This window comes from Sorex fumeus, unplaced genomic scaffold (assembly GCF_029834395.1).
Source record: "Sorex fumeus unplaced genomic scaffold, SorFum_2.1 ptg000024l, whole genome shotgun sequence".
Taxonomy (NCBI): domain Eukaryota; kingdom Metazoa; phylum Chordata; class Mammalia; order Eulipotyphla; family Soricidae; genus Sorex; species Sorex fumeus.
In genome coordinates, this window is record NW_026606081.1 from 11,671,138 (window position 1) to 11,696,426 (window position 25,289).

General features: G+C 35.1%; 1 protein-coding gene across 1 annotated transcript in view; it reads left to right on the forward strand.

The window, feature by feature from the left end:
- Window positions 1–2,496: 2,496 nt before the first annotated feature.
- SGCZ (sarcoglycan zeta) overlaps window positions 2,497–25,289 on the forward strand; it is a 1,114,038-nt gene continuing 1,091,245 nt past the window's right edge. Inside the window, exon 1 of the mRNA XM_056114214.1 lies at window positions 2,497–2,678. The gene's annotated coding sequence lies outside the window, so the exon portion shown is untranslated. The remainder of the gene's footprint in view (window positions 2,679–25,289) is intronic.

Consider the following 25,289-nt stretch of genomic DNA (forward strand, 5'->3'; position numbering starts at 1 on the left):
GCATTCTCGCTCTCAGTTGAACACTCTAGGCTTAGCAACAGACTAGGAAGGAAAAAAAACTGGCATTTGTGTATGAGTGGGGAGGAACTCAGGGAGCTTTTTAAACATTAGAAAAATAACTGCGAAAGATTCTTCCCACAGACACATTTATCTGTCTGTGCATATTATGTGCTAGACTCCTGGCATCTATCGATGAATTTGAAAGTATAGGACTCCTCCTCAAGAGTTTATAGTCTACTATAAGAGCAATACTTAATATACATATGTATATATTTTTTAAAATAAACAAATGATATAATACATTGAAATAACTAGTATTGAGAGATGACAGATGAAGAAAATGTCTAAGGCAGCAATTTTCAACCTTTTTCCTTTTTTTGCTTCATTCCTATGCAGCACGACTGGTTGATCTCCTAGACTTATGCATGGCCCTTCATTTGCAGGATTTTCACCAATAGCCTCCTTGGCATATCTTGGGGGGGGGGGGGTCCACAGGAGGCTTTAGGACTCATGGTTGTGAGACATTGGCCTAAGGGACTAAGGAAATTCTCTTGTGGGACCAGAGAGATATTGCAGAAGTTAAGGCACTAAGTTTTGCATGCAGCCAATCGTAGTTCAATCCCAGGCACCACATTATCCAGAAGGCAATGTTGGCTGCATCCATGGAAGCCCCTGATCTCCTCAGGGTGTGGCCGAGAAAGCCCCCAAGCACTGTCTGGGTGGCCTCCAAATCTCTGGCACTGCAGGATCCAAACAGCACTGCATGATAGAGTCTTCATGGAACTGCCAGCCCAATTTGAGGAGCAGGAGGTCGAGAAGGATTCTGGCCTCCTGAGCACTGCTTGGGAGGCTCTGCTCAACCCCTACTGCCTGCAAATAAAATTCTCTCCTCAGAGGTGGTCTTATTCTGAAACATCAGAATCAAGCTTGCAGAGAGGAACAGAGCTGTCCTGATGAACGGACAAGAGCAGATTCAAGATCTAGAAGTAGAAGAAACATCCGGTAAACTGACTGAGCTTCTTGCTGAAACACAGTGAGAAAGGGAGAGAAAGATGAATTAGGGAAACCAGGAGACTACTAGTGGTGCACATCTAAATGCCATTTATATATAATTTATATATTATATGTATTACATACAAGTGAGCTCATTAATATGTTCATATATATGAAACAGGTTATTTTTATTCCACTTTAAGGCTCATAGTTGTATGCATCATAATAAGGTAAAAGGAGACAATTTATATCATATCCCTTCAAAATTCAAGTGTTTATGCTAAGATACTAAAATATCTAAGTGAAGAAAATGAAACTTTCCCCCCAAATTTTACCCAACAGGGTCAACTTACAGAATCATTTTCTAATAATTTTTTTCTATGCTAAGAAACATGAGCATAAGAAATTTTCTTTAATATCTCTGTCTATCACCTTCCTTTCTTTTTTCTTTAAACATCTCTTGAGAAAAAGAAGGAAAAAGAATTTGTGACACTGGCAACAGAGAAGATGTAAGGTGAATGCACGTGTAGGATATACAGATTCACATCCCTCCCAGATCAGGAAAGAGACCCGGCAACAGCATGCGAAAGGAATTAAAATGCTTGTCACCTAGCGGATTCAGGCAGGGAGCAGTCTTTAAGACCCAGTAGCATAGTATTTGTCTGGAGAGGAAATGTTGCTTTTTGACAGATGAGAGAAATCCCCTCAGTGTTGGCTGTGGGAAGAGAGAGAAGTGAAGTCAGTCACCTGGTGGTGAAGGCCAGTAAAACAGCAAAGCCTGAGCCTGAGGAAAATTTTTCTCTCCCTCTCTCCGGCGCTCTCTCTCTCTCTCTCTCTCTCTCTCTCTCTCTCTCTCTTCTCCCTCTTCTCTCTCTCTCTCTCTCTCTGTAGGATCCACCTCCTATTCTCTCAACTCTCTCTCTCTCTCTCTCTCTCTCTCTCTCTCATAACCTTCAAAGGAGAACGTTCCCTTTAGACTTTATTATCTTCTTCTCCCCACTGAGAGAATACCTCTTAGCTGCAAGACATTTTTTAAGTCTATGCAGGACTTGGGGGATTTGGTGATCTTGCCGGGGAAATTGATCATTGCTAAAGCCGGGGACTCACAGTGTGCTAAATTAGCTACCGGAGTAAAGCCCGGCGGAGGAAGGCTTTTATCACAGACTCTTCTCTCCAGTTTGAACACATTTGCTTGAAATTTGCCGCATGATGCTGTCCAGGGAAGCCGCTTTTTTTCTTGGGATGCAGCAATCCGCTGGTTTCTAAGCTTATTGCAGAAGAAATAATCTTAAAACAGTGCATTTCCTACACACCCCCACCCCCCACCCCGGCTTGATTCGACTGAGCTGCGTTGGGCGCCGCGGTCAAGATCTTCTTCACCTGTCACCAACATCTTCGGAGGAAGTCAAACAAAGTGAATTCTGATTGATTATTTATTTATTTGTATTCTCTCCTCTCTCTCTCTCCTCTCTTTTTTTTTTTCCCCTTTCCACGGGTGGAGGCGGCGCGACCACGGAGAATGAGACTGAGAGAAGCTGCCAGGGCTTGGAGGGGGATAAAGCTGAGTTTAGGCTGGAAACTAAAAGACTAGATTGTTTGGGGGTGCAACTTGCCCGGCTCCTCTGCACTTCGCTTAGTTTCGCTCCATGGACAGATGCACCAACCTGGACATTGAGGAGCTCAAGGTACGTGACGGTCCAGGCGGGCGCCGCCGCGTCCCTGCCTGCTCGCGCTCGCTCGCTGCCCGCCGGAGTAGTTGGTGGCCCCGTGGGCCGGCGGGTGGGCATCCGGGGGCGCCGCGCGGCGTGCCCAGGCGCCGGCGCCCCCTCTAGGGCCGAGGATGCCAAGGGCGGTTGGGCTCCCTCCCCGCCTGCTCCTCCCGACCACCCGCATCTCGTCCTCGCCCTCCTCCTCCTCCTCCTCCTCCTCATCATCATCACTTCCAGCAGCACCTGGGGGCTGGGGGGGCGGGGGGGGTGGGGGGCGACCGGAGCCTCCCGACGGCCCCGCAAAGTTGCCCGAGCCGCCGGCCACTTCGCCCCGTCCCCGGGGGGCTCCTCCCGCCCCGTTTCCGCTCGCGGATTCGCACGAAAGGGGGCGTCAAGGGGGCGCGGGCTCTGCCCCGCGCTGCCCCTCCCCCACCCCGCCCCCGAGCGCCCCAGGGCACCTGCCCGCGGCGCCGCCAACTCGTGCTCTTGGGTCTCGGCCACCCGCCGCATCCCGGGACCCGAGGGGTGTCCGCGCGGCCCGGGCCGGGGGCGCGGGCAGGGGCGCGGCGGGGGCGGGGCAGCGCCTCCCCCGCCGCCGCCGCCGTCGGACCCGCGCGGTCCCCGAGCATCCTCGTGGCTGCCCCCCGGCCGCGCCCTCGGCCGCCGCCGCCGCTCCGAGCCGGGGGCTGCCCGCGGGAGCCTCTGCCTAGACAGGTGCCCCGTTGCCCGTGGGTCACGCAGCCTGCAGGGCCCGCGGTTGGAGTGGCGGTGGCTGCTTCCATACAGAGAAAAAAAAAAATCAACAACAACATCAAAGCTGCACAAAACTTAGGGGAAAAGATCAACAAACCACACATTTAAATGTCCCGCTCCCTTTAAATTAAAAGGCGGTAAAAGGGGCGATTCTGCGAGCAGCCTTTGCTTTTCTCCTCCACCCTTTCCGATCCCTGGGCATTTCCCACACTCGACTGTATTGCTTTTAAGAAAAGGGCGATGCATTTATTTTTAAAGTAGCGACTCGGTTCAGATGGATCCTGTGTTCAGGTGTGAGGACTTTGAAACACCCCTACCGGCTGGGGACACTTGACTAAGGGGAGGTTTGCTCATTTGCTGGAAAATGCATTTGCTGGTGAGCTGTGAGTGCTAGAGAAATTCCCTGTAGAGGGCAAAAGTCTGTCTTGTAAGCTGCCCTTTGCCCTGGTCTTCCAGTGTGCCCAGCCCGGGAATCCGGTCGCGCAATGTGTACCACACATTGCCTGGAGCTCCAAATTGCATAGAAGAAGGAATGCGGTGGGTTTTGCATTGGGGGGTGTGTTATGGGCTACAGGTGGAGGTGGGGTGGAGAAAATATGAGCAGAGGAACTTAGATGTCACATTTACTGGAAGAAGTGAAGTGTGGTTGAGGCTGATTGTTGCCCGATATAAAGGTGGGGAACAATTTTCTGAGTGGCCAAGGTCAGAATCTCTAGACCTTGGCCTGGAATAGAGATCGTATGCGTCTCCTATTTTCTCTGTACTTGTACTAAGACAGAATACATTTGCCTCTGTGTTTGAAAGCATCTCTTGGATCCATTTCCCACACATTCCAGAATGGGGGTGGGGGGGGGAGGGTTTCACTTGAGATGCAAAGAAGAACCCAAAAACAGAACAAGGCTTGTGGTGTATATTTCATGCGGATGCATTTTCTGGATTATTATTGCTCTTGCTATTTAAATGGAGGGTATGACACAAGGAAGGAAAGGATTTTCTAATGAGAAATGCAGGAGGAAATGATTTAAAGTGATCATTTCCCCTGATAACCCATTAGTCTCCTTCTAGTCTATCCCCTTCTGAACTACTAAATTGTTTAAATCAGCAAAAGAGCAAATCCACCGTGGAAACTTCTGTATAGTTTAATAGAAGATTCCAGCTTAACCCCCTAACAACTACGCATTAATTCAGGGCTTCTCCATCCAGGCACGCTAGACTTGTGGTGAGCTAGCAACCAAGGGTGGAAAGGCTTGGGGGAGTGTCTTGGGAAGCAATGAAGACATCAGAAGCAAAGATCTGTTGCGGTCGCTGAAAAATTACATCAGGTTCAAGTTACTCTTGGGAGTCAAAATTAGCCAGAGAGGTAGCCCCGTCTTATTAGAAAATGTCTAAGGATCTCCTATTTTAACGGGGGAAAATTAGAGGACTGCCAGGTATAAGAACACTTGGCAACACAGAGACTTTGGTTATATGTAACAAATGTGTGTGTGTTTGTGTGTATATACATTATACATATATATTATTGGAGATGGCTGTACTACATGTGGAATAACTTGTTTGAACTTTCATCAGCATAATCCATTGGCTTGTGTTCGGTGAACAAATCCAGTTGAAGTTGTTTTCTGGTAGCTTTGAAGAGACTTAAATGCTATTCAGTTGAGAGAAGGTAGAAAAAGACCGGGGACACTCATTTTTTGGCATTGTTTCCTTGTTGACTTTTCCAAAGATACTTGCATTGAGACACATCTACATAAAAGCTTTAGTTTTTATAATGCTTTAAATTCATAAAAAAAGAAAAAAAACAGTGCTCACTGGGGGTGATAAATATGCATAATATTTTTAAATACTTTTAAAGCTCGTTTAAAAGCTTTATCTAGCTTTAGATCACTTAGTGGATTTATTAGCTAAAACTGCTTCCCTCCGGTTTTAAAATAGGAAAATTTTATAAATTCTTTATTTTAGCTTGCTGGATATTACGCTTTCCTTAAAATATTTTATTAAAATATTTTAACTTCTGGATGTTTAGCATTGATTTTTCTATGTTGTTTAGTAAATGCTATGTGCAAGTTTTTAAACTAAAAATAAGCTTGAATAATAAGCTTTAAACCATAGCTGTCATTATCATAAAACTAAACAAAATATGAGTATTAAACGATTTGCTGGTGGGAAGTAAGGTACAGTTATGAGTTTAAAACTTACAAATGAATGCAAGCACATTTTCTTTTCTGCATACCAGCTTCTAATGAAACGGGTCAGTGTTGAAAAGAGAGCAAATTCTCCAGCAAAGAATTTGATTTGTTCTTTTTCCTTTGATGTTTATGTCTTTCTACAATACGTATATAAAATATTCTCTGGACTTTAGTGTGTGTTTTTTATTTAAAAAAAAAAAGGTAGCATCAAGCAACCCTGAATATGGGCTATCACTCTGGAAACATGAGTGTTAACCAGTTGTACTGTTGTTAGAGAAAGCACTCTCTACCTTGGAATATTGAGTTATATAGTACTTTTAGTAGTTGATATATTAACTAAAGCTTTTATTTTAGCTCTGTAGTTGCCTCTTAAAAAGTTAACTTACATACTGGGTCAGAATATGCCACTAATTTTAAGAGCTGAAACTTAGAAGTTTGCTTCTTCCTGTGGTATTGATAAAATACATTGAAGTTGAATAATTGATTATATTTAAGCAATGCATTTGACTTCGGCAACACTTTCACTCCCTTGGAAACATGGGTTTTAATTTACCTTTAATAATTGTTCAGTTGTGAAATGATTTCAAATGCAAGGCATATATTTGTATGTAATTTACTTTGTATGATTTGCTATGAGACTAAAAGTATAAAATATATCAAGAGTGTAGTACAGTTTGTACAGTCTTATTCAATGTTCCAATGGTTATTTGTTAGGATTGTTCTTTTAGTGAGATCAAATATTTTGATGTTTCCTAGATTTCCAAAATACAGTGAAACTTTTCTGCTACTTGCATAACACAAATAATACATTTCCGGAATATTTTCTTAATCATTCATGTGTAAAGTGCAAAAACGACAATCTACAGTTATTCTCAAGATACAAAAACAGCATTTAAATAAGTATAATTGCTCTTGTTTGAGTTAATTAAATGTGGCCTATTTAGTCTTCCTTCGCTTTATTTCTTTAAATAAAATTTTACATACCAAGATTCTTGGAACTTGTCCTAGATTGACCAGAAAAAAATGCTTCCTTGAATAAACCAATTAGGTTATTAAGAAAGCATTGCTTAGGTCAGAAATGATAATCTAGCAAAAAAAATGCATAGGTGTTTAAGCAAGTAAGTGGTTGACTCAAAAATGCTGAGGTCTGGGGCTGAAGAGATAGTACAACCAGTAGGGCACTTGCCTTAAAAGCAGCTAAAGAGGGTTTGATGCCCGACATCCTATATGGTCCCCTGAGCACCACCATGAATAATTCCTGAGTGCAGAGCCTGGATTAACTCCTGAGCATAGTCAAATGTGGCTCAACCCCATCTCCCTCCACCCCGCAAAAAATGCTGAGGTCTTAAACCAAGTTTTATAGTATATTCTTCAACAATTTCAAATAAGAGAGTTGGCACTTACATGAATTCTAAAAATGTTTTTCTGTTTCATCAATAAGACACGGAGCTCAGGAAAGTCAGGCTTGCTGCAGTGTAGGAGGCTTTGTGATGAGTGTAAGTAGGTGGTTTTTTTTTTTATTCCATAGTGAAAAATAGTACTCTCTAACAAATGTCATATTTTTAGCATCCTGTCTTATGTATTCATTTTGGGGGCTTAGAATAAGGACACATTTTTATGAATATTGAATTATTTGGTCTCTCACATTTAAAGACATTATAACCTTTCCATTCAGGTGTGGTTCTGATTCTCTTTTGACAAGAATTAGTCAAGGATTAGAAATAGTTAATCTTGATTATTCCATATGGATTTATTTTATTGAAGTTGAAATTAACAGTAGTAAACCATTATTTTGTTCATTTAGGAGAGCTGAGAACACATTTTCAATATGAGTGGAAAGAGAATTAAGAAATACACATTTGAGGAAGATGTTGCATTTCACTATTTTAAGAATCTTCTGTGGCCTGCTAGCATCACTAAGCATATATTGAAATCTCTGGACTAGCTATTATAGCTATGCTGAGCTCTAGATTTTACCAGTAGAAAATATATTAAAATTAAAGGTACAGTAAAAATACATATTTCAAAATTTATTGACTCGAAATCATAGCTACTCAAGATGGCTTAATGCTATAGGACAATAAACCAACATCCATCTTGTAGGCATTCATTTTATATAATATTTAGTGATGTGCTTCTTGTAATATATTAGAATTTTAGCTAAATATGATTTGACAGAGATTATGATTGAAATTGCTAGGGAAAATGATCAGACATTGTTCAAATCTCTGTGAATTGTTTGAGTATATGTTTTTAAATTGGTAACAGTATGAATGAGTGTGGTGTTTTCATGTCAAATACAAGTTTCTAAGCTTAATTGTTAAGAATTATGCTTAACTTGTGATAAAAGTTATTAGCATCTAAAATTTAACTAAAATTTTGCTTTCTCTGTTTTATGGGGCAAACATTTTGATGCATGAGGCAATAACATACTCTTAGTGAAACCTATGAGAGTCTTAGACCCCAAGATGAACAAAGTTAAGGATCATTATCCGGTTAAGAGAATGACAGTGACTCATATGCTAAAAATTAAAAATGCATCAAGTGCCTTGAGAGTCATCTCTGTGCTCTTGAGCAAAATTTCTTTAGATTTATTCTGAAAAATATTATTGGCCTTAATTAGATTTTAGAGCACTTTGTTGGTTTTAAATAGGTTACCTAGAGTGTTCTACTCTAAATTGACATCACAACTCTTTCAAAATAAAGGATTTCATTACCCAGACAGAAAGGCTTTAATTGCCATGGCAATGTCCATCAGTGAAACAAGAGCTGAAGCTTCAATCTTAGATGTTAATTGAAACAATCAGCTCACACTAAGATAGAGTTCAGCAGCAGTTAGAAGTCAGAGGTAACCCCAAATACTAAAGCTTTCACTCCAAATCAAATAGCTTATAATAACTTTCTCAGGGGTATTCATTTGGTGTTAGAAAGGGCACAGATTTGGTTTGGAAATACTTAGAACAATAGTTGAAAGTAAGAATTAACGTTGATCCTGAGAGATCCCAACATACCATTGGGATGTGCTTCAGTAGGATCTGGATTTCATAAGTGAATGTTGTTGTAACCAATCTTAGCCAGAGGAATTATTTCTTGAAAACATACATTCTAGAAAAACACAGTATCTGATATTAGCAATCTGGTTTAAATTATATGTCTGTTTCAAGAGATGTTGTGGCTCTATATAATCTACTCCCCATTGGCCTCTGAGGTTAATACCAAGATAAGCCTCAACTGTAAGACCAAGCAACACCCCCCCGCAGAAAACGTGATCTCTACTTTTTTAGTCTGAAAGTCAAAAAGTCTGTGTACATTTTCTTGAGAATAAAATTTTATGCCCTCTTAGAAGAAGATAATTTTCAAATTGAAAATGTAAATAGAATTCTTCTTATTCCCCAAGTATTTTTCATTTGAATATTATAACATAATTGACATGTAAATATGTTCTCATCTAAGTATACCAAAACGGAGCCTCAGAAAATTCAAGTGAAATGCACAGGATTACAAAAGTAATTAATAATTGTATATGAACTTAAATGTATGCTTTTCTTTCCAAATTATTTTTTATTGTATGCAGAACCAATTTTAAAAGTTCATAAAATTTTGATGCTAGAAGTTTTAAATTTCTTTAATTTTCTTGCTTCAAATAAAATAACATGACACAAATTATAGTCATAGTGTTTTATTGTTGCTAAAGAATAATTGTTTATATTCTACAGTTTTTACTAATACGCTCATTTTTGATATGTCACTTTGCATCAAACTACCATTAATTGATATGATTGATTTGAGAATAGAGCCTAAGAGAAAGTGATAGATAAATTATGAATTCTGACTATTTCAGAATTTAGTTTCAATATCTCAATATAAATACGATGTATTTTGTCTAAGTTCACTAGTCTTCCTCATTATCTGGCCTGTTGGATCACTGAAAATAATTTTTATTTTGTGAGGACTGCAAATTTGAATTAACCTCCAGTGTACTTTTATGCATTTTAGTGTATTGTGCAATAAGTATTAATTTTAAAATAAAGAATAGATCTGTATAATAATACTGACACTAAAATTATTAAGTGTTTAACTCTTATGACCCTAAAAATCTATAATAAAGACTAAATGGTTTAATTTATGATAAAATTGGAAATTTCAATGACAATCATTAAGACACCTCAAGGATTACAAATAAATATTTGCAAATAACTTGATTTTGGGGGAGAGCCAGTTCTTATATATTCAGAGGGGAGTCAGTATTGAAGAACAGCTATTTTTTTTTGAGAAATGATTTTTTAAAAAAACCTTTGCAAGTGTCAACATTTAGAGGTCTAATGAGACAGTATGCTTTATCTGATAGCACATTTTTTTGTCTAAGAACCATTATTTTGTTAGATATCTTGCCTTCCATCATCAGAACTATATTCTGGCATTTTTCTAAAGACCATTTTTCTCAAAGAAACGGTTTCTATCAGTCACCAGAATGACTGCTCAAGTGACATGGAGAACGCACAGTGGAGCTCTGGTTCTGTGTGATAGATCAGATTGACACTCTGAGTATCACATACACACACACGACGGACACATATCTGTTTTGTCATTATTGATGCCTGTAAGCTATAAATATTCTAAATTCCTCCTAAATAGTTAAAAATGCAAGCCTTAAATCTCTGAGAGCCAGGAGCCTGCTATATTCTTTGCTGGAGACATGTTATGCTTCAATTACTAACCCACACATTATCATTATCTAACTTCTTTTCATATTGGATTTTAAACTCCCATCTTTCTTGAGAATGGCTATAAAAATACATATTATCTACCAAAGATAAAAGAGCCTTTGATTCTTTGTTGAGTAGAAACAACCAATTCAGTTTCGTGAGTGAGAGCATTTTCATGAAACATGATATAATAAATCAATGTCATGAATGAGAAAATACTGTTATTTCAAATCCTCAGGTTTCTGTCTACTCTATGTACTTTCAGGTTTTAAAAATACAAATAAGACTGAGGTGCTAATTCAAAGAGAGAAACTGTTGTCTTGAAGATTTATTGAATTATATCTTTGGTCCCACCTGCTTTTGACATAAGGCACGTGGAAGACAATTTCATCTAGCCATAGTGCCAGAATTAGTTATGCTTCTAAGAATCCACTTGAAGTTTAGCACTGTAGCACTGTCCTCCCGTTGTTCATCGATTTGCTCGAGTGGGCCCAGTAATGTCTCCATCGTGAGACTTATTGTTACTGTGTTTGGCATATTGAATACGTCACAGGGAGCTTGCCAGGCTTTGCTGTGCAGACGAGATCAAACCTGGCTCCGCCAGACCAGCTGCACACAAGGCAAATGCCCTACCGCTATGCTATTGCTCCATCCCTAGGTTAAACTTGTAAGATTTGTAAGATTAAACTTGAAGTTTAATCTTACAAAATATTTGTAATAAAATTTATTGTACATTTATATGTCAAAAAATAAATATTTTTGCATTAATCCAATTTTTGGTCTTAAAACATACTTTTACCCTTTCACTATTCTTGAGTACTTTCATTAAAAACCTAGTAGTAAAATTTCAAAGGTACTTAATGATTATTAAGACCTTTGCAGAGACCAAACTATAATTTTTCTAACATTTAAGTGGACATGTCTTGTTATTTTGCTGTATGTCTCTGCAGATTATATAAGTATATTTACTTTCCTTTCTTTGAGGTTGCAATGTGTATGAAGTTTGTATTATTATGCTGTGTGTGTCCACTTATGTATGTGTATGATTTTCATTGTGTTTAATAGCTGTTTAACTTACATTAAGCAAAGGTAATAGCCTCTACATTATAGAAACCCCTGTATTAGGTGTTTAACTGGTGACTCTATTTGGTATATATTAAAACCGTTTTTTAATGTATTGCTAAGCAAAATATTACTTTGTAACATTTACATTATCAGAATCTCTACGTGTTTAAGACATTCTGTTTTAAATAACCATTATTATTTTTTATTTTCTCAAATGTTGCCTTCCCTCCCCTCCTCAAGTCTCTGCATTCAAATGCCTATTGCTTTTGTCTGTAGATAAAATTGTTTGGTGAAATGATTTTAAGGGGGGCGATGAGTACATTTTAATCAGAATTTTGTTTAATTTTTGAGAGCTTTTGTGTAAAATCAATGTTCTGTTCAGTTGATGACTTTAGGCAGCGGAGGCAATTAAACACTGAGATATTTAATTTTACCTCATTGTTTCTTAAAGTTCACCCTTGAGTCATGGTTCAAGAGTAAACAGTTCCATGCACAGTATGGTTTCTTCTCATAGTTAAGCATTTCGAAGAGAAATGATGAACTTTTAGTAATTATGAATGTGAAATAGGTTAAACATATTTTTGGCACATGGCAAGTGAAGACCTTTCATCTGCTTGAGTCCAATTACTATTCAAGCCTCTTTTCATTATAGAAATACTAATAATGTTGTTATTTATATATATATTATTTTACTTGTTTTCTAAAATAAGAGTAGCACTTAATATATAATAAATAAAAACATGCCTGACTTTAAAGTACTCAGTATTTTACAACTAGTAATTCCTTACTTTTTTTGCTTTGTAAATATGTTTCCTAGTTAAACATACCTGAAACATACCTCAAAAACATTTGAGAAAGATAAATTCAAGCATAATAAAGATTTAAATATTATATGGGATGATACTTTATTAAATAGTTAATGTTAGAGTTTAAGTTGATTTCATATAGTTGCATAATGAGAAACATCAGCAAGAAACATCCTCACAGTTTATATTTTGTCTTCATTGTATTGATGTTTAACATTTGGTTAGATTCATTCACCACCTTTTAAACTTCATGTTTTTCCAAAGTTGTAAGGTGTACTTTCTTGTTTTCCATCATGCACGGAGCAATCAAAATAACAAAGAATGAAATCTCATGTTTTCTGCAACTTGTTTTTACGATGAATGGTACTGAAATACAAATGTGTATTTGAGTAAATGAGATAGCAAGAATCATTACTAAGTCAATTCGGAAAAGTTAACAGTTTTAAATTTAATTAAAAAAGAATGACCTTAAGTAGACACAAAAATAAGCAGAAAACATGCTTTCGCTCCAAAGAAACTTTGATTTAATTGATATTCTGTCCTCTTTGAGTTAAATAATCCATTGTCTAAATTTTATAACATTTGTATTTTACTATGGCATTTAATAACATAATCCTAATAGTACCTTGAAAACATATTATTGAATTATTAGCAAGAGTTTGAATCCTAAAAGTTTCAATGAAAATTCAATATAGATAGTCTTTCCTATTTGATTTTTCACTCTGAAGGATCCTTAAGTATCTCCACTACATGTTGCTTCTCCCAAGTTTTTGTTACCTAGGATTTTATCCATGGTGTTACATAAGTCCTTCTTTCTATATTTACTTGGTGACCCCATTCATGTAGCTTTATCTAATATTACTTACAAGGTGATGAAGGACAATAACATAGCCTAGTTTGAACCTCTCAACTGAGCTAACTTTGACCTCTGAAATTTTGACAACTAGAAATTCATCCTAATAAGGCTAACTCACATTAGGGTAGCATTTTACTGTTCACTTAGACACTGGGGCTGGAACCCTCAGAATCATTTTCTCTTATCATCCTATCATCCCACTCATCCAGCTGATCAGCATGTCCATCATGCTATGTAGCCTGGATTTTCCCCTTTATGCATTTGTTAAAATACTAGATCAAATTTCTATTTCCTTCAGTATGAACTTTTATCAAAGGATCTCTGTCCTATTTCAAAAAACTGATATGTTCTCGTAGTGACATTTGTTATCTTGGAGTCAATTCTAATGTGGAGTTGCAGTTGTGAATTTAGATTAGGAGGTAAGAATGGAATCACTATGAAAGAATCTACATGTTCTATATATTGTTCTTGGTCAATGTGGAGTTAAGTTGGGAGAGATCAGAAACAGCGTATTAGCTGATCTTGGTACTCGATGGAGAACAATTTAGAGGCTTCTAGAAGTGCTTAAAAATAAACTTCGATCATAAAATCACTATAGTTTCTGAAAGCTAGATCTGATAGTAACCACTGATAAACTGTGACTTAGCTGTTCAATTTAGGGAAAAAACACATACTATTTGGAGATAATAATGATAAATTTTGGTTTTCTGCCTTGATAAAAACTTCACATTACACTGTTCCAGAACCATGAATTATATTGACAATTTCTTGAGCGAATTTTCTTTATTTTTGACAGTTTGATCAGATTTCTTATATCCAAAAATATTATCTGCCTCTGGGACTTTGACAGCACTGACTCTGTGAGGTGTCCTCAAGACAGTATACTAACAGAGTAAGTCACCTACCTATGCAGGAAATCACAATAAAGATAGACTAAAGTGCTTTGTATTCTGAAATACATATCCTAGCTAATGAAGCTTGTCTATTGATTTGTCAACCTCAGGTGTTGGTTAATTGGCTTTGTAATTATTTTACCTTATGATTTCTGGGCTTTCAGTAAAAATTAATCATCATAGCTGTGTTTTAACTGTTCTACTGGATTCATGATCTAGAATAATAAGAGTAGGGTAGTACCGATACACATAGATTGAAGTAGGATTGGGATACCAAGTCTAACTGAAGATGACTGGTGAGAGCAAGTTACTTAGGGTTCAGATAGGAAAATGCAATTCATTAGGCTGGAGCAAGAGTGCAGTGGTTAGTAAGGCGCTTGAATTACACTTGGCCTATTCAGGTTTGACCCCTGGCACCCTGGGTCCCCTGACCCTTCCAAGAGTCATCCCTGAACACAGAACCAGAATTAAACTCTCAGCACAACCAGGTATGAGCCAACACCATCCACCCACTTCTACTACCAAAACAAACAATAAAAAATGATGATTTGTAAGTAAGAACCAAAATTTTAAACAATTTCTGATACCAACAGAAGTCTCCCTTTTCCCTGTTCCATAAGCAGACCACATTTCATTTACTTTTATTTGCTTAAAAGTCCATGTTAATTTCCTGTGACTTATTTTATAATCCATATTCCTCAATGTGATCCAGAATGATAGTCATTTTCAGACTATCATGGCCTCTGTTCTACCAAAATTTGAACACACACATATATTTTATTATAGATTCACTGATTAACTCATTTTTCTTTAATTGTTATTTTTCATTTTTGGTAATGTTTTATATGCTCTTTCTGCACTATCTCTCTTGCACTTTTTTGAAAGACCTCCTACTTATCAACTAATTAGTACTTGGTCCCAAGAAGAGATTCCTTTGTTCATCTGCATACTTTGGATATATATATGTATATATACATATATATTTATATATTCATGTTACACTTAACAAGTCATCTGAGATCAAGAGAGTGGTCTGTAAGAAAGTGGTCATCTGAGGTCCAGGATAAATTCCCTAAGTGTGTATTAATCAATACTCATATATGATTTAGTTTCTTTAAAAGAATGTATTTACATTCTGAAGAGGACAAAAAATATTATATTTGTAGGAGACCAACTCCTATTATTGAAATTGTTCTTACCTTTTATTATTTATTTTATTTAAGCTGTGAATTAAAAATTATAGGTTAACATTTCTTGTTATGGCAATTCACTATCAGAACTCTCAACCACTGTCCTGTATATTGAGATTGTGTTAACAGATAATGTACATTTGGAATTACTGTGTATTAAGACCTTCAACATGATGCAATGATGTTCCTTTTGTCTCTGGTAATGATTTGTTTTATGATTTTACCATAAGCATATGACTTTAATGAATATCATTGTATTGTTACCCAATTTTATCTGGCTAGTGTTTCTGGAATATATATTTATTCAGCCTTTAATTTTCAACCTCTTTGTATACTTGTGTTTGCATTTATTCTTTGAAAATAGTACTTAACCAGAAACCTGTTTCAATTATAATTTTTCTTTTATCTGTCATATATACTTATTTATTTTCTGTAATATATAATTTGTTTTTGTTATTATTTATTTCATTTTAATTCATGGATTCTCTTAATCACAGATCACTCCCAATGCCTACGGTAGACATGATAGTGGCAAACTATTTACTTGGTATCTTAAAATGCCTTTGTTTCATGCTCACATTTGAAATATTTTTTGAATGTGCTACTCTAGTAAAAATATATTTTTTCATTGGAGATTTTTTTTATTATTGTCTGGCTTCCAGATTTGTACTGGTAAAAAAGATCTTGGTCCAAATATCATTTTATAGATGTAGTATTTCTTTTCTCCTCAGCTATTTTGAAGACCCTCTCTATCTTTAGTGTTTTTCAGTTTTAATAAAATATGCCTCTGCAATTTTATTTTTCTGTGACCATCTTGGTATTTTACAAGTTTTTGAGTCTTTGTCGAATGGGAAAACATTTTATTATTCATAGATTATCTCAGAAGTACCATATTATCTCTTTTAAGAAGCTTTTACCTAGTGCAAGTCATGGCTATTATGCTTCATATATGTGTGTGTGTATATATATATATGCACAAAATATTACCTGAAGTTGTAAAATAGAAATTTACACTAAGAATTAGAATTGCATTATTTTCTTGGATATTATAAATACATAGTGTCACCTATCACATTTCTGACAATTGTTAAATGCTTATTGTGATATTTGGAATTGGTTATATTTTTAAATTAATTTATTAATTTTTTCTTTTTTTGTTCTTGAGCCACACCTGGAGGTGCTCAATCAATCCTGCTGATGCTTGGGGGACCAAATGAGGTGCTGGGAATCCAACAGGGGCAGTCCTCATCTAAGGCAAATGCCCCATCCCTGTACTATCTTTTTGACCCTTAGTGTTATCTTTTTTAATTCATTTTTGTTACCTGGTAAAACACTAAATAAAAACATGAATCAAACGGTGAGATAAGTGGCATCATGAGCAATAAATAACAACATATCTTGAGCCCTTTTAAAAAGTAAGTTTTCTTTCACATCACACCAGAAGTCATCTTTAGGTCAGATGAGGCACTTCTGTTGGCTCTCTAGGGCCAACATTTACTGGGTTATACACCAGAATTTGTAGAGACCTTTAAAAAATTATTTTAGCAGAGTCTTAATCCAAACTTTCCATCATGTAATTGGATTATTGAGTTTTTTTAACTTTTATAATACTTAGTCTAGAGACAAATTAGTTTTGTTTCCTTATAGTTTGGGTCCAGTAAGTAATGGGAGTAATTTCAGTTTATATGAATTTTAGATTATCCACAGTCTAGGAGATTTTTAGACATAATAAGTTAGAACTTAGTAGTGAAATAGAAAGTAATTTATCTAGAATGATTAAAGTTATTTAATTTCTTTACTTCCTATAAGTAAATGTTTTCCAAATTTTGTAAGGTTTTCATCATTTACACTATTGTTTTGTATTAAAAGTGTGGCTCTCAAAATCTGTGCTTATGAAATACTAATTACATGCTAACTAAAATGTTGACGGTGATCACATTTATGTTTTATTTGATTAATTGTTTTTAATTGTTGGTGTTCTTAACTATGTTTATGCTAAAATTTAATATAAAGCTTCCTTTTCTAAATAACTAGCACACAAATCTCGTTTAAACTTGATTAATCTTTGAGAATTTTGGAATCCACAAAGAACATCATAACTTCTGAGACTGATTGGTCAAACATAGAAAGAATAAACAAACATATACTCTTGTACAATGTTTATTTAGCTCAAATGTAAATTAAGAGAACTAAAATCTTGCCTGTCAAGTTCCTTTTCATTCTGTAATAGATTGACAACTGCAGTTGTAATTAACAACTACAGTTGAGAAAGCTTAAGTTTTAAATCTCTTGTAGATATTAATAACTCATCACAACCATATTTATCAGATTTTCTAGCTAAGAAGATCCCCAAAGGCATGTTTTAATCCTAGGATAGGAAAGCTTCTATAATAGAAAAGAAAAGAATTTCTCAACATTTTTCCATGTCCTATTATCATGTCTCATTTTATCTTAGTGGTGATTTCATATTTCAAAATGATCTTCAAAAAAAAAAAGATCTTCAAAAAAATTTGTGTTCATTTGTTTCCTTCCTATGCAGTTTAAGCTCCATGAAAACAGTGCCCTTATATTTTCACTACATTTCCAGTATCTAGGTTTAAGTGACATGTAGAAAATACTTTGAAATTTTATTAAATACATGAAGGAATGAATAATGAAATGGATGGAAAGACATATGTAGGTCAATATAGTATGAGGTTCTAAATATCAGGGAAATGTACCAGAACTTCAAAATGTAGAGAAGGAAGAGAAGGTAAAAGATTATGGTATGTTGGAAGTAGGTTAAGCTGCTAGTTGGGGAAAGTGACCTAATTTATGAGATCATCTGTGGTTATCCCTGTACCAGACCGGAATCATTATAGGAAAAGACTATAATAGGCTCTCTGTCTGCTAACTCTGGGATGCCCTACACTGCAGTTAATGGAACAGTATTTTAATTTCTTGAATCTGGCTACTTAACTACAACTAATTAGGCATAGTGAGACATCTGACATAAGCTTGTCCAATTAAAATCTCTCTCTTACGTATAGGTAAAATAAACTTATTTTTATCCTATACAGATCCAGAATGTACATTATAGAGCAATTTTTTTTATAAAACTACCTTTAAGATGATATTGTAAATAATTTGATAAAACAATGTACTTGTAAATAACTTTTGCAAAACTCCCTCTAGAATTCATACAAATGCTTTGATAATATAGCCTATTTGCATAAAATTTAAGAAAATACCATGACCTGATTATGGTAAAGAGGATAAATAAAATGAAAACATTTTGTAATAAAAGTCTTTATATTTTAAAACATAATGCCACATCAAAGACCATCTGACAGAGATATGTTGAATATACTCCCAAAAACCCTAACTGAAGATTGACAGATATATGTTGTATATACTCTCAAATTTCTTCAGTGGAGTTAATCATGGCAATGTAATAATTTTTGAAGGAGTTAATATCTTTTGGTAAATTGTATAAGGATGTACAGTACATATTGCATTTTCATAAATGTTCTCCTGGATGTTTTGTTAATCATGCAAAAATATAGCATTTATTCTAAAAATGTGTAAAATGGACTTGGGTATTAAACACAATAGTACTACATATTACTGAGGTTTTAGCCCTTTTCTAAAATCAAAACTGTGATAATCAAAAATGTGTAATATTTTAAATGTTCATCTTAGGGGTCAGAATAACTCTTACTGGAATTTGTGAAATTAACTGATAATAAAGGAGATCAAATTTTAAGTGTTGCCAGAATTTTAAATGGTTGTAAGGCAAGGGTTTAGTCTACCTAGTACAATGCACAGCTGTGGACTCTTGCAAAAAGCTAAGCAGAGAGAAAAAAAAACTTTTTTTAGTTTTTGGAGTTAATTGTTGTTCTCCTGAAAATAAATTTTGCTTCTTTTCCCATTCAGCTACCTTCTTCCTCATACACACTTTAGCTTAGTATAATTCTCTCATGGGCAATTAAAATATCTGTTTTGCTATCATCCCGCTCCTCAAATCTAGAGGAACTTTGGGATTTTCATATTGCTGTTTACTTACTGGAGCAAATAAAATTATTTAAAGGATGATTTGATTTCTGAAATTTTCTGAAAGTTTCCACCTTTATTGAGTTTAAATAATACAGAAAGTAGATGTCGAGAGCTAGACATTTCTCTGACTATATAGAATTGCTCATACAAATTATTAGGGTAGGAGAATACAAGGACCCATTTGTCAAAAGGGTTTGCAGCTTTGGTGTGTCCACCTTCTTCCTTAGTATTCCCATCACCATCTGACAGATCTAAAAAACAAAACAAAGTAAGAATGGCCTCTTTCCCAAATGAGCCTACTATTGAATTTAGGATTCTATTTTTGACCAGCAAATAATAGGAAACAAATGATAGCATAGGAAAATAGAACTTTGCACTGAATGCATCACAATTTATGGATGTTTATGGGTCATCTAGACTCAATAGCATAGAAATCACAATTTTTCTATATTTTGTTGAGCTCACACACTTACATGCTGATATAAATAAATGAAAACAAGATTCTTAGAGAAACACAAGAGAAAGTTAAGTAAAATAGTATCTTTACAGTAAACAACACATACAATTCCTGAGATATTTAAATTCAGAGGCTACTAAATGCTGGGTGAATTAAAATAAGCTAACAAAGTAAGTATATCATGATGACTGCCACCCACTTAGTCCAGTATTTTTTACAAAGGTGTTCAAATACGGCTATTGAACTTGAGTATCTTTACTTTCCTAAAATTTACACAAATTCAAAGTAAAATGAATTGCTTATTCATTGAAAGAGAAAAACAATGTAATCTAAAAATCTTGGTGAAGCCAATTTTCACTCATGCTTTCTTTTTGCTCAGTTATGTCTTTTCTCACATTCATTTCAAGATCTACTTGTAAGTTTTGGGAAGTTATTTAACTTTACCAAATGTCCATCACCTTTAAAATAAAATTGGATAGGTAATTGTTGCTACCCTACATTGGTAATATGACCTCATTGAGGTAGTTATGAGGGTATAATCACTGATGCTTGACACAGAAATATCCATCAATGTGTCAGTTATTATTTCATTATTATTGGTAATGTGGTTTTGGTGAGATTTGGCAAAAATGAACTAAACTTTATTTTGAATAAAAAAAAATGTATAGCAACCTGTGTAAAGACTTGAGTTCAGTCTGGGAAGAGGAGCTGGTAACTGGTTGCGTGGGACAGTATTCACTGATGGCTACGTAAAAACCCATCCTCAGGTAAGATTTAGCTATTGGTCTTTGCATGGAACTGTGGTAAAACTAAATGTAAGTATTGGAGTTTAATAATATCAAAAAAGCTCTCCAAAGGTTCTTAACTGCCTAAAGGCGGCTTTTAATTTTAAACACTGAGAAAAGTCAATTAACCTACACCTAAAAATATGCATTGGGATGTGTTTTGCATGCATTAAAACCTAATTTCACATCTCACCAAGTTTGACTACTTTTTTTGCTCAACTAGTCTCAGAATCTGGTTATTTTATTTATAATAGAGCACACTGGTTGCTTAGACTTGCAAAGGTTTGTATTAAATAACTAGTCAGTTTATTTGTACACATGCTTTTCACAATGGTATTGTCTTGAGATATTTTAAAACAGAAAGTCAAACATAAGAAAAGTTATCAAAAAGAAATACTTAAAAGAAGTTCTTCTCTCTTAACCAATTTTGGGAAGTAAAATGCAATTGAATGAAAATTAAAAAACATAAAATACATATTCATACGACACAACAAATGATCAATAGTTTACATAAGCTTTATTCCAAACAAAATAACTATATTAACAAGAACAAAATTAAAATGACATTTTATTTGTGCTGAAATGCAGAAAACTTCAGCAGTCTGGCTTTCATAAGCTTCATTGCTATCTGTTCTCTTTGCACAAAACACTATCATCTTTAATTTTTGTGACTATGTGAGGTAGTTTATTTGTGTATGCCAGTATTTTTTTTAAAATGCCAAGTGAGTCATGAGTTTCTGCAAATGAGGCAAACAGGAGAAAGCACTGCTGGTGATGTTCCTGTCTAATTTGTCAGCACTAGTGTATGAGCAATGTCTTTCTCCACCATGAATCTAGACTTATAGTTATAGAATTCAGCCTAAAAGTATCATTGTCATTCCCAAAAAGTTAATTCACTTTTCTCAATTTTGATCTAATTTAAGCTGTTAGAATGGTCACTTTTTATGTAACTGATTTTGTAAAAGTATATAAGCATATACGAAGCACATAATTCCTGAAAGAGAGATTATGCTCACAAAGATTGTCTTTAGTATGATTATAGGAGTTTTTACTTCTTATCTTCCTGGCCAAAAATCTATGTAATAGCCTCCTAGAAAAGAAAACAATTAAAGATGAATTATACTTTCTCCCAGTTCTAGCATTATGTTTATCTATAATAACTCTCTATTAGGTTGCAACTGCCATAACTATATTTTATCCCTTTTGTGTCTTTAAAATACCTGACATTTAGAAGAGATAATTCCCAGAATCTGAAATATCAAAAAGTTTTGCAGATTTTCTTTAATAGTGAATTGATCACAATAACAATATCTGTACCATCCTCTGGACAGTTTCCTGGGAATTCTGTATATTTGACATCACCACCTTCCTCTAGAAAAAAAATGAAATAGAATTTTAAAGATATTTTAAAGATATACAGAATCTTTTCTTCCCCTTGGAATCAGAAATCCATTGCTTTCAGCACTATTCCTAAAGAAATCAACTTGCTGGCAGACAATAGGGTTGAATACCGGAGAAGAGGGTGTCATACAAGAGGAGTTCTGATGTTTCTGTGGCATAGTAGTTGCCATTTCCCCTCTATCTGCTATGCCACAGAAACATCAGAACTCCTCTTGTATTGCACCCTCTTCTCTGAAGGTGCAGTTTTGGAGAGAGTGAGCTCAAGCCAACCACATGCATGCACTTCAGATATTTAAGCGCAGTGAAGGAGATTGGCCTTCTTGAACGCAAATGGGCATTCCTGTGAGTTGATTCAAGTTTGAGCAACCTTTTGAGTCTCAACTTGCACACAGTCCTACAGAGTATATTTAAATGTGTTTCAGTAGCTTTCGGCATTAGTTTAGTTCATTATATAAGTTCAGTTTTAATTGACATTTTATTTTTCTCTGGAAGACTCTGCCAGAGTTCCCCAAAACATCAGAGTTTGGTGGGATCCAACTATTACAGCGCATATAGGGCAGTTCTGCCCTTTTTTTGGTGATGCTGTTTTGTAATTTGAACCAACAAAGCTTGCATTTACTGCTGCAGTGTTAAAAAATAAAGAAAAAGACTCAGGACAGACTTTATGATAGCTTAACATTCAGTTGCCCCCAATCATCCTGAATAACCATTAAGTGGCTAAATGCAACTGAAAAGACCTATAGGCATTGTTAGACAGCTAGAAGTGGGTGTATGTGTGCTCTAGACAGAAATCTAAAATCTAGATTTCCCCAGAAGCAAGTGAAACAGTGCCTGCAAAATAACGAGTTCAGCAAAATTTTGATTGTTTGTGTTATATTTATATGATAGAATTTTTCTGAAACTTTAAGTTTGAGCCTACCAAATATTACATTTCAGGAAAAGTATTTTATAGATAGCTTCTCTAGAATGTTTTCAATGTAGAAACATTACAAACTGCAAAGGATTCATCTATTAATGTCTTAAGGACTATCTTAATGATAATTCTGATGTATCAAGCTTACTGCCACAAGATGCTACAATCTGCTTCGGTTAACTTAGAGACTTATAAACTAATTTCTTACAGTGCGTTACATATTCAGCAGTCTACATTGTCATTATTTAAAGATGAAAAGAGGGAGTTACTCAAGATTAAATGTTAAAAGATGCAAACTAACATGCTCATTTAATTAAGGAAGCATGCAGATGAGTGTGTGGGAAGAATATCAACTTTAACATTACATTTCATATATTGTATCCTCCACTAGTTTTCATCATAGTCTCATTATCAAAAACTTCTCCTTTCTTTCTAATTGAAAGAACACCTGCTCTTCATTTCTTATTGAGTTTGCTGTTTTCATTTGCTCTTAGTACCATCTCTAAAGACCAATCGTCAGATTATATCCTTAAAATTGCTCCTTCAGCAGTCTGGATAGGCAATTATCTTGGAAAGGAGAAGTTACGTTAAAGCGTTTAAAATTTGTGTCTGAGGTTTCTTAAATATGACCTCTGTAAGGAATATGCTTCCCTTAGGAAGACAAATTATACCGTGAGCTCTCCTCTATTCAGGAAACTGGCCTAAGATTGCAGGGAAGATGTGCATGTGTAGCATGACAAAATAGTCTGACGAAACCCAAGAAGCAATTAGAAATTGTACAGAGGTTTTAGATTTCAGGAATAATTTTGAGTAACTGGTACACTAGATTGTCAGACAGACCAAAGTTGTACGAGTCTAAATAAACACTATTAAATAAACCACAAGGAATGTTAACTTTCAGAACATTAAATAAAAGAGGCAACTATAGAATTTTAGATTTTTATATTTGAAAATTGCTATTTGAAGCAACTCAAATAGGAAACACTTTCTTCCAAAATTGTGTGCATTTTTTTCTGACTATAATTTAATGCTTCTTTACAGATAAAATTACAGATATTTCTGTTGATATTGATAATATTTCATAACTCAGAAAATGGAAAGAAGTAAATAATTATATATTATGGCTCATTTTTATTAGGAAAGGTGCTTTAAATGTATTTTTGTTTACTAACATTTCACTATATATAAAAATACTTTTAAAAAATATGACTGAACATCAGTATTTTCTTACACTAGAATAAAAATTACAAAATGCTAAAGTGAATAGGCAAAATTCTCTATTAGTCAGTGAAGTTAAACAGGGACACATTTTAAAACAAAATAAGGTAACTTAGTCAAATTAAAAGCCATCTTAAAGGTCCTGGAGTGCAAGCTGAATAAAACAAAACACATCATTCATTTTGTTGGCAAATCTTAATAGCCACAGTGCTAGAATTCTTTTTTTTCTTTTACAGAGAATTTTCTTCCCTTAGGAATTGTATAAAATACTTTCCTCCTTTTGTCCCAGTACTCCAAGAATTACAAATTTTAATACTGTTGTTTGCTAGACATATTAATACCGTATATTTACAATAGGAAGCTGTAAGAGTTTATGTAAATCCTCTTTCCCTCCCCCCCCTTTCCTTTTGCTACAGGAATTCTCTGAAAGCTATAAAACAGAGATACAGAGTCTCCTATGTAACTGTACAATTGATAAATTTATTTAGAAATTTGACAAATAAGATTTGTAGCATTCTATGTGTGAACTGATGCTATATTGCAAATGGAAATGTACTACAGAGAAGAGACAGGTAGTGTTTAAAGGTTACTCTTGGTTTTGTGCTTAGGAATCACTTCTGGAAGGGCAGGGGACCATAGGGAGTTACAGAAACCAAACTTGATTGGTTGTGAGGAAGGAAAGTGTCTTTTATTCACTGAAATATACCTCTTGTTCAGTAGGAAGTATTCTAATTATTAAGATTCTATTTGAAAGTCAGTTTTAGATATGAAAATCTTCTTTCTTTCAATTTTCTAAATATGTTATATGTAGGAATATTGCATTTTTCTACATTTATATATTTTCTGGCTTTCCAAAAGAAAAATATGTGTATATTTTACTTTCATGTACTTTTTAAAATCTCTAGATCATGAATAACAACTTAGCTTAGTGGTAAAATCAATTTTGTTGTCAGATGACTAAAACTAATAAGCTTCAGTTAAACTGTTATCTTTAATTAGAAGGAAATTATTTTGAAATCCATTGAGTATAAAATTATGTTCCCGTGATAGTTGTTTCCAAATTCTTCCTTTGACTCTTCAACAATTAAAAAAATAACATTTAATTTTCAAGTAAGGATATTGGAATTATTGTAGTACATCTTCATATTCCTCCCCTTACAGCCACAGGTGGTTTTTAGCCCTCTTGGGAAATTCAGAACTACTGCTTTTAATATCTCAGAAGATTTACTAGTTCAAACTCTGTATCATGTTTACCAAACTTATGTTTATTGCCTGAGATACTGAAGCAGTTTTGTTACCCTATGTCTATAAGTTCTTAGGGAA